This window comes from Coturnix japonica, chromosome 2 (genome assembly GCF_054131305.1).
Source record: "Coturnix japonica strain WE chromosome 2, WE-NBRP24, whole genome shotgun sequence".
Lineage (NCBI taxonomy): Eukaryota > Metazoa > Chordata > Aves > Galliformes > Phasianidae > Coturnix > Coturnix japonica.
This window is the reverse complement of record NC_140664.1, coordinates 100,818,288-100,833,169: the sequence shown is the minus strand read 5'-3', so window position 1 is coordinate 100,833,169 and position 14,882 is coordinate 100,818,288. Positions and strand designations below refer to the sequence as shown.

General features: G+C 38.5%; 1 protein-coding gene across 3 annotated transcripts in view; it reads right to left on the bottom strand.

Moving 5' to 3' along the window:
- Positions 1 to 14,882, bottom strand: part of CPNE4 (copine 4) — a 198,534-nt gene that overhangs the window by 141,936 nt on the left and 41,716 nt on the right. The gene's annotated exons all lie outside the window — the stretch shown is intronic.

The window sequence follows — 14,882 nt, the reverse complement described above, 5'->3', positions numbered from 1 at the left end:
TGGGGAGGTGCTGATGTGGTTTTACGTCACCTTCACTGTTTCACAGCTCAAGGCTATAGAACATTTCTATATTGGCATACACTACCCCATACCACCTCCAACATCCAGAACTGAGGTCAAGTGTGCAGCTAGTATCTCTCTATATGTTATGATAACCCTTAGTTACACCATCACCTGCACCTCATCCCCCAAGAGCCCACTGTCTCATATGTGGCACAGAGAAGATCATGCTCATAAACGGAGTACAGAATATAACTGAAGAACTGTTTCACTGTTCTGTTTGTTGTTTTTTTCGTGAATCCTTTCATTCCTGAACATTTTATTGATGACAAAACTTTACTCAAATTCTGAAATGACGTGGTGCAATTCACTACTTTTACATGCTCGCATTTTCTTTTAAAACTTTTAAGTGACTTCTATTGACCAAAGGAACTTCTCCTATGCATAAGCCAAAGACAGGAATAATCATAGAGAAATACATGAAATAAAATATATTCAATAAACTCAAAGAGCCCAGATTCACTTCTTTGTCTGAGTGATATTCTTAAGATGGCTGGCCTTGTAAGACCAAGTGGAGATCATGGTCTGCAGCTCAGCACAATCGGGTATTGGAAGCACTTCAAAATCTGAAGAGCTCAGCACCGCGTTGTTCAAATCAATTCCTCACAAAGTAGTACTCAAATACAGAAAAAAAGAAAGGGGAAAAAAATAAAAGTGCACACACGGAAAGCATTTAAATTACCCTACAAGGTGCTGGCCCAGAGTTCCAATTGCTTCTAAAATAACATCCAGGTGCTCTTAAAAGTCTAAAGCAGCCATTTAATTTTAAATTGCTCTTCACAGCATGTGCCATGAATGCTGATCTCTAAAAAGAGTGTCTAAATCAAACACTCCAAATTGCTGGATAATTGGTTTTTTCAAGGAAAAAGAAAAAAGCTCCACCAAGATATTCTTGGCTAACTCAAGTGACAAGCCACATTTCATATTTTCTCTAAGCAAAAGACGTAAAAAAATAATAATTTTCTTAAAATCCATGTACATCTTGCTATCTTTTTCTCTCTGCTCTGAGTAAAAATTTTTACTGCAGGGTAAGCTACAACTTCATCTCAGCTGTATCAGAGTTCCTGCTTCTCAGAAGTTCATCTTTATGATTACTTACATTGCAACTGCACCTGAAGAACTAGAGAAGGGTTCCAATATCCTTTCTGTATACTTCTTGCCCCGTGACCTCCTATCTAAGTGGTTTACAAAGACAGAAAACAGAGTGGCAAACAATCGGGGGGGAAAAAATATCTCTAAACAAAAATAACGTTAGTTCTGATTTTGCATACTTATATTTTTAGAATGAAACTCATTGGTGAGGCTGAATATGAGGTCCCTGTAGTGGTTTAAGAGATTACTTTTTGCAGTGATGGTGATTCATTACATCTATACTGACATGAATCTGTCATGTGAAATATTACTTTACAGGTGCACCATGTCAAGTTACTTTTATAGAGAGATACTGCAAGGCAGCTGCAAAAAGGAAGGAGTACCCACACAAATCCAACTACAAACCTCAGTGAAGTATGATCCCACCTGAACTATGCACCAAGATTTGGGTCCAGCTGGGTTATCCCATTAAGAAGAAAAACTGAGGATGGTGTTGGGCAGGTTTGATGTAACTATTTTAGAACATTAATTAAGAAGCCACATGAACAAAGCTTTTCTTCCCTCAGAGTCAAGAATATCCTTTAGCCAAATCTCAATTCCAAAAGCTTATTCACTAGGGAGCTTCCAGCCTAAATTCAAGTTTCCTTGCTTTCTTCTCTTTAGACACAAACTCATTCTGGTTGGTTTTTAGTTTGTTTGTTTGTTTGTTTGTTTTCCTACATTAATGTGTTTTCCACCTTACCTTGCTTTCCTCTTTCTCCCACTCACACGTACAGCAGCTTGAGCTGCTCCAGTCAGACCATTCAGGACTTCCAGTAGGCCTGCATCTGGGCAATTTTTGATATGGGGAGAGACTGGCTTCTCAGCTGCCCACCCAAAAATGTTAGTCACAAAGTACGGTTTAGCCTGGGCTTTTGAACACCAGCTGTAGGTAATATTTCACTGTAAAGAAATAACTAATCAATTACATCACAGACATCTCTCTTCAGTAGTTATGGGCAACACACCAGCCTTCCTGTGGCAGGGAGGTTGGAACCTGATGATCCTTGGGGTCCCTTCCAACCCAAGACATTCTATGATTCTCTGATTAATGTAGTTACAGCAACTACTTGCACAAAGCTGACTTTTTAATTAGACACAGTATGTATCTTGGCTAGCAGTTTACCAAATGCTTCTGCATACATGTTACATGACTGCCACCTTTACACACGAGGAGAGGGAAAGCTGAAATAAAAGGAAAAGGAGAAGGCAGACAGATGGTCAGTAAATTATGTATTCTTACCACAAAGATCCCCAGGAGTAGCCAAATTATACAGCACTTCACAAGAGACATCAAGATAAAAGTGTGTGCTCTTTAAATAGACTGACCTCCAACTCCAGCTGAAATCAGCAGAAGCAACAGAGTGATACAATGCAAGGGAGCTAAAAAAATAATTAGCCCACATCAGCTGTGCTTCAGTAAAGCGGGTAAGAGCACATTGCTGCTTCAAAAGAGGATACACAGATAGGAGGAGGCATACTGCGACAATGTAAACTCTGTGAACTCTATCACTGCACTAGAAACTTATTTTAATGTATTCCCAATACATACAATTAAAATGTATTAAAAATAAGGGCTTCCCTGGTTTCAAAGTTTATTAAAGATGCATGTACTCCTTGGGGTTCTTAGTATTACCTTCCCAAAAATAACACAAACAAACTGCTGACAGTTCTCCTGAATTATGAATAAAAACTTCAGGCTTTTGAATGTTCCTTAAAGTGCAGTGTTTCTAGTCATTCTTAACTCTGTAAAATGGAAAGGTTTCATCATAAAAGAAAGTCTCAGAGACAAATTACTATCTAGTTGAGAGAGTTGTGCTGTGTTATTTTCCCTTTACCTGCACTTGCAGTCAGTCACCCTTATTACCATGGAAAGCAAAGGCACCTGAAGGTCACAACATGGTCACTTTAAATCCTTATGATATTGGACAAGTACTGAAAAATAAAATCTACTGAGTAAATTTAAAAGCACAAAAACCATGCAAGCACCTTGCTTTCAGTGCTAATAATGCAAATTGATGCTGAGCAGCAAGTTCACAACGACACAGAATTTGCGCAAAAAATGTCTGGAAGTAAAATAGAACACAGCATCGCTTGGAAGTTGAACTGCAAATAATACTTCTGAGAGGAGCTGGAGCTGCATGTATAATTTTATCTTCTAAGTGTAAATCCCACTCCCCATAGTTAGATTCCCTAGTTGCCAGTATTTTTAGAGTATCTCCATACGTTCCTGTTGAGGAAAAAAAGTAATATATAGATATAGATATAGATGTAGATGTAGATGTAGATATATAGATATAGATAGATATAGATATAGATGACATAGACATAGACACAGACACAGACACAGACACAGACATAGACATAGACATAGACAGATAGATGGGTAGATAGATAGATAGATAGATAGATAGATAGATAGATAGATAGATAGATAGATAGATAGATAGATTTTTTAATGGTTCTAACAATCTGGAAATGACTTTGCTGTGCTAAACAAGGGAGAACGTCAGGAAAAACCCACTACCCTAAAGAAAGAAGATACACTCCTGACAAAACGCACTGATAGATTTTCCAAAAGAAATAATAAGCTTAATACAAAAATGAGATGAGAAAGGAACTATTTCATGATCTATATTATTAAGCAAAGCAAGCAAGCAAGCATAGTTCCTTCAAGAGAATTAAGCATGCACTGAGCTGTAAACAGACATGAAACACTGGATGAGAACTGACGACAAAGTCCAGAACTTCAGACAGAGAAGCAAAAGCATAGAACCTTAAATTGGATTTTTTTTGTGTGCTGAATAGGAAATTGTGGCAACTAGTATGTGCAAAATAAACTTGGAGAAGTGAAATTATGGTTTTAAACAGCAAACGTCACTACTGGTGATGGAACTAACATGTATCCCAGAGGGCAGACAAGGCTGTAAGGTTACTGAATCTAGTCTATAGATCGTGCGGCAGTGACGTACTATAAGCTTTTAAGTTTACACATGTAGCAAGGCTAAAGCAGAATAATTAGCCCTCAAAGAGCATCTGAAGTTAAATACAACAAGATTCAGTGATCATTGTTATGTTCCCCTAGAGCAGCATATAGAGGTGATATAATGCACTCAGTTCTACAACACCAGCCAGTTCTGCATCAACAGAATGCGTAAGCTTGCTGTTGCAATAAGAAGCTAATGAGGTGTTTTTTTCCAATGTTTAGAGAACAAAAGGCTTAATACCATTTTTTTCCTATAGATCACGTATCTGTGATTATAAAAATGAGGTGAAACAGAAACATACAGACTGCCTACAGCATCCTCAGATTTTTAGTGAGCAGCAGCTGTGTAGACTGAAGACTGGCAAAAGCATTTTGCTTTGCTGTCAGCAGAGCCTTTGGAGTGGCTTTTACCACCAGTGTGCCAGGAACAAGGAAATCTTACAACCCTGTTGCTTTACTACTCTGAGGTAGGCTCTTCCTAGTTTACGTGTCACCTTCTAGGATTTTCTTCTGGAAAAACACAAAGAACATAAAGAACAAGAGAAGAAATTGTGCTTCTGACATTTTACTAAGAGGCATCCTTAACTTCCAGAGAGAAAAATGCAAAGCACCTGAAAGCAAAGCCGCATTCCAAGTAAATCAGTCAGTGAGGTGGCCTCCAAGCTATCAACTGATGGGCAAATGTCCCTTTTTCTCCTAAGATTCAAAAGAGACAAAGTACTACCATGAAATAAGTGCTGCCTTTTTAAAAAATAAATTCAGAATGGGAGGTTTAATTGATGTAGAAACACATACCCTGGCATTGCATTCTGCTCTGAGCACTTACAAGTACTACACGCAAATTGAATACTACAAACTATACAACAAATCCCAGTTCAGCATTATGTAGTTAGCTGACGCAAAGTTGCTCAGCTTAGAATACAGCCTTTTTATATATAAAAGATTTCAAAGAGAGAGGAAAAAGTCGATCTGATCAATTTAATTATTATTATTTAATTTATTTATTTATTTTAAGAAAAAAACTCAGGTAAAGACCACAAACACCTGTTAACAGACAAGGCCATAATATCTATAAGGAAGTGTAGTTCTACACTTGTCAGTCAGATTTCACAGAATTTATATTCTGGCCTGATAGTGGCATAGCTTAAAAACACGCTGCATTAGAGTCACAGAATCACCAAGGTTGAAAAAGACCTCCAAGATGGTCCAGTCCAACCATCCACCTATCACCAATGCTTCCCACTAAAACATGTCCCTCAGTACAATACCTGAATGTTTCTTGAATACCTGCAGAGTCAAGGCCTCCACCACCTCTGTGAGCAGCTTGTGCCAGTGCCTCAATATTCTGAGATGTTTTTCTTAACATCCAACCTGAACCTCCACTGGCACAACTTGAGGCCATCATCTCTCGGTCCTATCACTGTTACCAGAGAGGCCGACCCCCACCTCGCCACAGCCTCCTTTCAGATGTGTGGGAAGATGAAAAACTATTCAAATGGAATTGCTTTTATTTTCCTTGGCATAGACTTAAGCTCCATCAATTCATATCAACAGCATGGTACCTTATTATGCGCTGGTTTTAAAACAGATCAACTTAATGAATCTGGTATCTGCAGTCATTCAATACTGGAATAAAAACTATTCATAGAACATTCACAGTGAATTTGCCTGTTTTCCTAAACCAGTTACCCATTTCTATTTACTCTTCCCATTCTAGGATCTTCATGAAACAACTCATATTAAGCTCACAAAATCCTCCCTGTAAAAGCAGAAGAGATTCAGGTTGCTGACAATCTCTCAGCCCCGTTTCGATGCTATGGGTTAAGAATTAATGTACCGAATCAATCCACTGAATTATCTACTTACAAACCGGCTCCGAAGATTCCTGTTTCCTGTAAGTTTATCACAATCTGTCAGACTACTAAAGGCAAGTCAGGCTTAAAATCTGTCCCAGAGATGTGTGAAGTTTGTGTATCTGTAATAAATAGCTCACGAGAGGCAGACATATCACTGAGACAATCTGAAATGTGTGTCTGCCTGCCCACGATAAAAGCAGACTTCCACTCCTCATCTAAGTTTAAAAAATTACATATCTGATTGATAGATAATTAAACTGCAGGGAAAGTGGGCAAAAGGATCAAAAACGCATTTCTTTGAACGCTGAGCTGCTGGTGGCAGCGTGGTGACTCGTTCTCTGCAGAACCATAGCATTTTTCCTTTCAGTTAATGCCAAAGAGTACTCAAAACAGCCAGACATGCTTAATGTTAGATGCTGCGATAATGCATCCTCCCCAGCTCATAGATTGGAACTGGAATTCAGCAAAGTTCTCTCTAAGGCAATTCAGCCAAGTTTGCTGCTGAGATTCTGTCCAGCCTCTTCAGAAAGCTACTTTATTACCATGTAGCAGTTGAATTTCTCTAATAACTTGTTTTTTGCTGTTTTTTTTTTTCATTTTAAGTTCTGTAGATACATTTGTTTGCTGAATGCCATTGAAAAACCTCTTTTAAGGATCTGCATCTTCATCAACCTAGTACAGCACTGCATGAGGAAATGCATCCCAGCTTCTATTTTACCACCTCTGTTTTGATTCCTCAGCAAGAGAGAGTGAGACGAAGAGAAAGCAAGTTCTTTCTTAAGCTCATCCTTCACTGCGATCAATTATTCTACCTTGGTCTTATCTTAAACCAGTGTTTAAAAGATTTCCCTCTGTCTCTGCCTTCTCTGTGCACACTATTTTGTTCTGCCCTACAGGGACACATTAGAAGAAGGATACCACTCTCCCTGAAGCTCCCCTATCTGATGAGACCACCTTTCTGCTTAAAGATCATCATTACATGCTTGTACACAGAAAAGCTCAAGTGTCCTTTTTAATGCAATCAGGGATTACTAAAACACACTTTGGAGAATATTATGCTGATTTCTTCTGGCAGTAAAAGAAAATCATTCCCAACTAGACAAGACAAGGCAGGTATTACTAAGCCACCAGATTAATTCCAGACCATATATTCTTGTGTATAATACGAAGACTACAAATAACAAATACCATACATCAGTATTTAGCCTTACCATTGTGAGAGACAGCTTTATGTCTATTCTGGTGACATGTAAACCATGACTGACTTTAACAGGCCAGTTATCCAGTCTTGACAAAGCAGTGCAAGTGCTGCAAAGCCTTCTTCTTCCTCGGGTCTTCCTAAGGTAATTTTGAAAACACCGTGAATGGCCTTTTTTTCTAAACTTATTCATACAACAAAACTAAAAGATTTGATCTGGTTTTGATAGTAAAAATTAGCAAATTCCCCTTCTATTAATATGACTGAGAACACTGTTTACAAGTCACAGCCTCCACGGATAGCTAATCCGGGAACATGCGTGAAAAGTTGGTGATGCATTAATTGAGTACTTCTGAGTAGATTGCAATGCTACAGGCAATACTTAAAAGCAAGTCTCAGGATCACTAGAAATACTGATGAAAATGCAATAACTGCCAAGAAATATTCACAACTGGAGACAGGAAGAACATTCAGTTCAAGTGCCCTACTCCCGAGGCTCAAAAAGCTTATTAAATAAAGTGTATACTTTGTCAGCCATAGTGTTTTGATGAAACACGATATGTACAAAGATAGATAAAAACTCATCCCAGTCCTTTCTCTATATTTCAAATTACTTGTGAGTTAAGGTGAAAGCAAACTTTCTAGGCAGCCTAAAATCATTCCAGACATTTCTACCAGCAGCAACACATAAGTGATTGCAAAGGCAACACAAATCTCATGAATGAGCACCTAGCCCAGTTCCCTCTTTCACAGTTCCAAATGAAAAGACAGGAACACTGAATTCCTTGCAATCACACGGTAGTGCACTAATTGAAGATGGCAACAGCAGTATGATTATGTAGAAACTGTTCACAAGAAGTGACCCTTTTTAGTGCCCAGTGGATGACGAAACAGGATGTAAATAAGTACAAAGCATTCAGCTTTTCATCTCAGCCAGCACAGTAAACTGATTTTTAAGCAAGGAACTATTTCCAAACTTGAGAAAATGACCATGTGATCCCACTGTTTTGTTTGTCCCATTTTCATTTCCATGAATTTTCAGATTTACCAGACTGAAGGCTCCTGAAAATTGGTTCCAACTGTGAATTTTCCCAATAGAGGCTCTGCGTAAGGCCATGGGAACCAGGAGAGATCACATAGCTTTTACCACCGCTTTATACAAGTTCTCCCAGCTGACTTCCCAAGACCACACTTGTGCAAATGGAGAGAAAAATCTCTTCACTAGGCCATGATGTGATGGCAGGGCATTTGGAAAAAAATGTAGCTGGGCAGACAGAGCCAGAACCCAGCATCCTGCTGCTGCTGGAGATGATCCTACCATTCTTCTAGAGGGGAAGCAGCCACCTCAAGCAGACCTATTCTCAGTACAAAAACAGACTTCTACAGTGCATGTTTTCTCTTTCCTTTTTCTCTGCATTATGTTTCAGAAACTGCACCTATAGAGGTAGAGATTACTGATGGAGCTAGTGGAACATTATGAGATTTCATCACATATATTGACTCAGAGTGACAAGATTCAACTTCAGTTAAGACAATCTGATTCAAATGAGTTCTAATGTCAAGACTAGATGATGTAAAAAGACAGGAAATGCAGCACTGTGGCTACGTCTAGGTGCTGAGGAGAAAGCTAAAGAGAAAGCAGCAGCGATGGGTGAGATAAAGAATGAAGGCAAAAAGTAATTACTATAAAATGGATTTAAAATAAATAGTCACTTACTACTACCTCGGGTATAAAAAAAATCTCAACAAAACCTTTGTATTTCTAATGCTGTAATATTCTAATTCATGTTCATATTTCTAAACTAGACACGGGAGGAAAAAATTCCCAGTGCCCACTTTAATCAAGTATTTGACAACACAAAAGATTTACAACCTTCCGTTTTCAGACCTTGCATAACAAGCTGGGAAAGACTTGGTAAACGAAGAAAGTTGTGTTTCTTTAACGAAAAAAAAAGGCTACAATAAAATGTAATTCCAGGCCATAAGTTTATGTGTAGACATTCACAGAAATGTACTCAAAGCATTAGGAGCTAAACAGAAATAATATGAGATATGTTCTTTACGATAGGAGGGAAAACTGCACAGAAGATTCCCACCTGTCTTTACTATAATAAAATGGTCTTTTCAAGCCTGTCCTTTTTAAGTATGCATGTCAGGTTAAGAATTAAAGGGAATCAGCGCTCTCCTCTCCTCAAACTGTTGTAGAACAAAACTGTACCCACATGAAAAAAAACCACACCTCTTTTTCCTGAAAGAGTTAATGACAGGAGCTCTTCAACAGACAGACCCATGGAACAGAGGAGGCTTCCAAAATATTAAGACTTGGAACATAAAATATCCAATGAGATTATTTCAGGCTGGGAGTAGACTGAAATAAAATATTCAATTAGCCTGCAGCCTGACCCTGCAGACTTCCAGTGGTGTTTGAAAAAGATGAGCTGACTGTCTTTCCGTATGGTAAAAGTGACTTCAGGCAAGTTTACCAGCAGCAGAAAACAGAAGCCAAAAGCAAATTTTGGCAGCAGTGGAGGTTACAAAATAGTCCTAAGCAAAGAAGCTTTCATTAGCACCAACATACACTTAAAAAAGCAGAAAGAACAATACTGAATTATGAATATGCAATAAGCCATAAAGCCATGCTTTCAGGCACACTGTTACAGAATAAATAAAGCTTACATCTTTCCACTGAGGAGTCAGAACAACATGGCTCTCATGGCACATAAGAATCTCTTAAGCACTAACTTCTAGGAATATTCTTTGGAAAACATGCAGAAGGAGTGACGCAATTTCTTCTACTTAAGTAAAAAGATGAGTAACACCTGCAAGAGGTGCAGGCCCAGACCTTCATGCAAAACGAAGTGCTCTGAAGATGCCTGGGCAGCTGGGGACAGTCAGCTACAGACTGTCAGTTCCAAGTCACACATGGTAGGGCCTTGGCCACATGCTGCCTTGCTTGAAAAGAATCTCACTGCCCTTTTTTCTGATTATGGTCTGAAGATCTTGATCATTTCAGTTAAAGATTCATTTCTTTCACATTGGCTTTCACAAGCAAGCTACCACTGATTCAAAAAGTATTTTTAATAAGTCTGAAATAGATCACTAAAAACTTTGATCAGAATTTTGGTTGGAGAAAATGCAGGTAGCATATTCAAATACCAGACCCATCTTATACCTGGAAGAGAAGAAAACCTAGAGTGCAAATCTTAAGTTTCTTTGTGCCAGCAGAAGGTAATTTCATGACAGCTACAGTGTGAAAGCACCCTGCTATCTCCATGATCCGATACAAAACATCCAACCAGAATTCCATGACACTTCCTTTTTTTTGGCCAGAGCAAAATCTTCATAAACTGGTATGTTCATCTTACTGTTACCTCAAACTTATGATTAATTTTGCACAGTATGTCAGTTAAAGTTGAAATTCTAACATTAAAATGGAAAAAGAATATCCAGAAGATGCTCTAGCATTGACTAACATTTAAGAAAAACCCCCAAAACAATCAAATATTTGATAAGCCAACTCTGTTATGGCTCACAGCTCTTTAAAGCAGAGGACAAATCCTGAATTACTCATTGAAGATCCTTCTGGGAATAAGGAAGTAGATGTTGGCATTGCCTCTCTGAAATATTCTGAAATAAACATCATTAAAACAACCATCCAAACTATTCCTTGATAAGATAGATATACGTAGCCTTCGCAATATACAATATACCAGTTGCAATTTCTACCCAGTAACGGTCAAATCAGAAGACTAAAATCCCAAACTGCACTGATTACATGAAAAAGGTTTTCACAGCATCTTCTCCAACACAGTTACAAAACACTTAAAAGGGATCAGCAAGTGGCAGTCTCAAAGTACAGAAGAACTATTATTTTATCCAACAACTGCTCAACCCTATGGCCCAGGATATTGTGAAAGTTTATTTCTTCAATTAATAATAAAAAAATCACTTGAATAGAGTTATGGACATTAAATCTACCCTTGTCTTTTAGTTACAAAGACATTTAAGAAGTCACAGAGCTGATGACTTGGGGCTGGCAGAGCAAACTGGAAAGATAATTTCACATTTCCCTGATCTCACACACTTCTTTACCATCACCAACCAGTACATGTGAGACAGGAGTGAGAGAGGCCTTGACAATGACTATGTGGCTACTGCTGATGGTTCTTCTTTCTGATAAAGAAACTTCCAATTCCATCCTAACACTTGATCTATTACTCTGTCCATACTGATGAACAGAAAAAGATGGATACAAAACACCAAATGAATGCATAAGGGTTTATATATGCATGCTCTTCACAGTGCTTTTGTAGTTATTTTGGAACATTTCGGAAGAGTCATGGAACATGTCAACCCACAGACTCCTCTATTTCATGGCTCGTTGGCTTTTGCGGTGGGCTGTGACAGCCACAGATGGGTAACAGAAGTGTATCTATGGAAATGAGTAACAGAAGTCTGTCCCCAGGTCTTCTCTTAAGCTCCCTTCCCCATGCAGGGAAGCGAACCTCCCCCATTCTCCAATACACAGAGCAGCAAGAGGAGGCAGCAGCTGCTTGGAACGGAGATTGGAACATGAGGAGGTAGAGGAGGACGAAGGAGAAGGATATTTGAATTAAGGAAAACTGAGGGGAAAAGCGAGTAAGAATGAATAACAAGAGAGCCCTTCCTGCAGCTAGATCCCCAAGTAGATACTCAGTAGGCTCCACTGGTATTTCACACGTTCAATGCATTTCCAAGCTAACTGGTCTCTACTGCCTATTTATACAAAGGTCCATATAAGTGTTACGGATCAGTGTTCAAAGCACAGAATAAACCCTTTGGGGGAAAAATAAAAATTGTAAAAAACAAATCAAATCAAGCTGATCCTCCAAATCAAATTTTAGAAACACCAAAATGAAAAATAAATTCACTGAATTTCTTTGAATTTGTGACTTCAATCGACATTTACACAGAAAAAAAAATTAAATAAATCCATAGGTAAACAAACCTATCTGTCCAAAAAAGGTAGCCCCATTCTACCAATGTGATTTTCAGCAACTGCATGCTGCCTTCAGTGCTGTTTTATTTCCTATCTACTTCAAGTGTTATAAAAAACTCAGAGGAAAAAAAGCAAGAATGCCTGCTGGCTGTTCAAATACACAAGGCAGCAGATCTCCTAAGCCCCACCTGCTGAATGCTCTAAGAACACAGATACTGGAAATCGTACCTGACTTCCAGACATGGCTGTTGTCCAGAGCCGCTCTTCATTTTTCGTAGTCACAAATGACACTTTCCACCCGGGTACGTCAAGTTGCATTATACCTCCTGATCTCATTTAAGTCTCATATGACCAGACACAGCTCAAAAATGTCTTTGACTTTCAGTGCCTGCCAGATTAAGATGATAACCCATGAACCAAGCCAAGTTACTTTCTCAGGAATAATAATTTAGTGATAATTTCAGTGCTAGTACATCTTGGATGAAGACTGCAGTACTATATGCAATTAACACTTATTATTTAAAACACATTCACACCACAGGTGGGTACTATAGTGATTTCAGGAGAAGAGCTTACCATCATACACTTTTGCCTGACTCCAGTACCCCATCCTGTTATTCACCATCCCGAAGCTTAGTGCAGTAATTAAATTTAAATTAATATTGGAAAATAGCCAGCAAATGACTCTCCTGAGCAAACACTTAAAAAGACAAAAACAAAAAAAGTAGTATTTAGTTATTCTGGAACTATACCTGCCTAGAACTAAGGCTCAGGAGAGCCAAAATTCAGCCCTGGACCACCAAATTGTCTTTAGCATAAACAGATAGTGTAACCTTAAATTCTGACATATCATCTCAGACTAAAAATGAAAATTTATGCTAGAGAAAGAGCAGATTTACAATTTTTCAGTGAGATGTGATATATCGTTTTAATCCTTCACTGGAGGAGACAGTGCTTTCCAGACAATATGAATATGCAAACTCAGAGATATGCATGGAGGGAGATGTGTGAATGGTGTGTGTGTGCATGTTTGTGTTAATTTGTAAAGTAGTATCTAGCAGACAGAAAAAAAAAACACAGCAAGCACATCTGTGCCAGAACTGAGGACAACGCTGAGACTGCCTTTAGTACCTGTGTCCTGCATGTGTTCCTAGTGGTTTCACAGCTACAGAGAAGACAGAAAACCGACCATGTTTAAATATACATAAATCTCTAGCCATATAATAAATATACCCTAACAGTACAGATATTTGGATTTTATACTTAAATGTCTGGAAGGCACAATTTACACAAACACATACGCACATATGGTAGAACACAACCAAAAAGCCCTCTCCCCCCCTACATGGACGGGCTGCCGTGTTTTATCCTAATTTTTCCAGACACAGATTCTTCACTTTCAGAAAGCCTATTCTATTCTATACACAATCTGCATAGATAGAGTGGACACAATACTTTCTAGCAACTGTAATTGCACAGACAATGCAATCTCAACGGCTAAAGCCCACCAGCTTCAGCTGCCTCTGGCCCACCACAGGATGTACAGGCAGACATCAGCACCTCTCATACTCTTCCAAAGCACCTATTTGCAAGAGAACAACCAGTGAAACCACAGCCTGTATTTCAAACATCTTCAACCCAGCTGCTTCCTGTTCAGAAATCCTCAACGTAGCCATAATATGTGGTCAGTGTGCACATTTCAGTAACACTGGATTTTGCTACAACCTGCTCAAAGACATCCAAACTACAAGGACTTTCAGCTATTTGGAAATTTAGGACTTCTTCATGAAGTCTTTAAACCCAGAGATACAAAAGTTGTAAGTTCCAATCCTTTTTGTATTGTCATTCAGCAATTTCTATGCTGAATAGATTCATTGTAATAGTAATTAGACATTTTATTTATTTATTTTTTAATTACTAGCCTGTCTACAGACTGAGATCTTGCTGGATCACTGATTGACATCAGCAGAAGATTCTTCCAGCCAAATTATGTCTTCAGCTATACCTGAGTGACTCTGCTCAATTTAACTCAGCAATTGGAACTTAATTAAAAACGTTGTTGAGAATGTGGGGGCCAGAATAGGAAATGGCTCATCACATCAGAGCTGTATCATCTCCGCAGCACCGACAGGAACGTGAACTAATAAAATCTTTTTGTTCATACTAAAATGAATATCCTGGACTTTCATTAGACAGTAGGAGCAACTGCCATAAGATGAGAGTCATATCAGTGAGCAGATCGGTTCACTGGATTTCTCCATTCAGACAATCACTTTTCAAATTAAAACCTGCATTAAATAAAAATGATCTCAATTAGAACATGAGAATACGTCACTTAAACCTACTTACTCTGCACATAACTGGCCACAGAAAACTGTGTGAAATGTACTCAAATTTATTCACAAAACTGAAATGGCCCATAAGGGCTGGATCTGTTCTTTCCAAGCACGTGTATTCATTTAGTCTGACCTTTAATCCAAACATAGTCAATTACTCTGACTTCAACAATTACATACAACGTAGCTAAATGCTCCTTTCTGCATGGTTAGCTAGAATGCCTTTCTGTTTTTGCTAGTATATCAACTTACGTTTCAACTACAGGAAGATACTGATTTTGAAGCACAGGGATGATTATTTTTACTTACAGAGTGATTTTCTACCATAAACCTATCT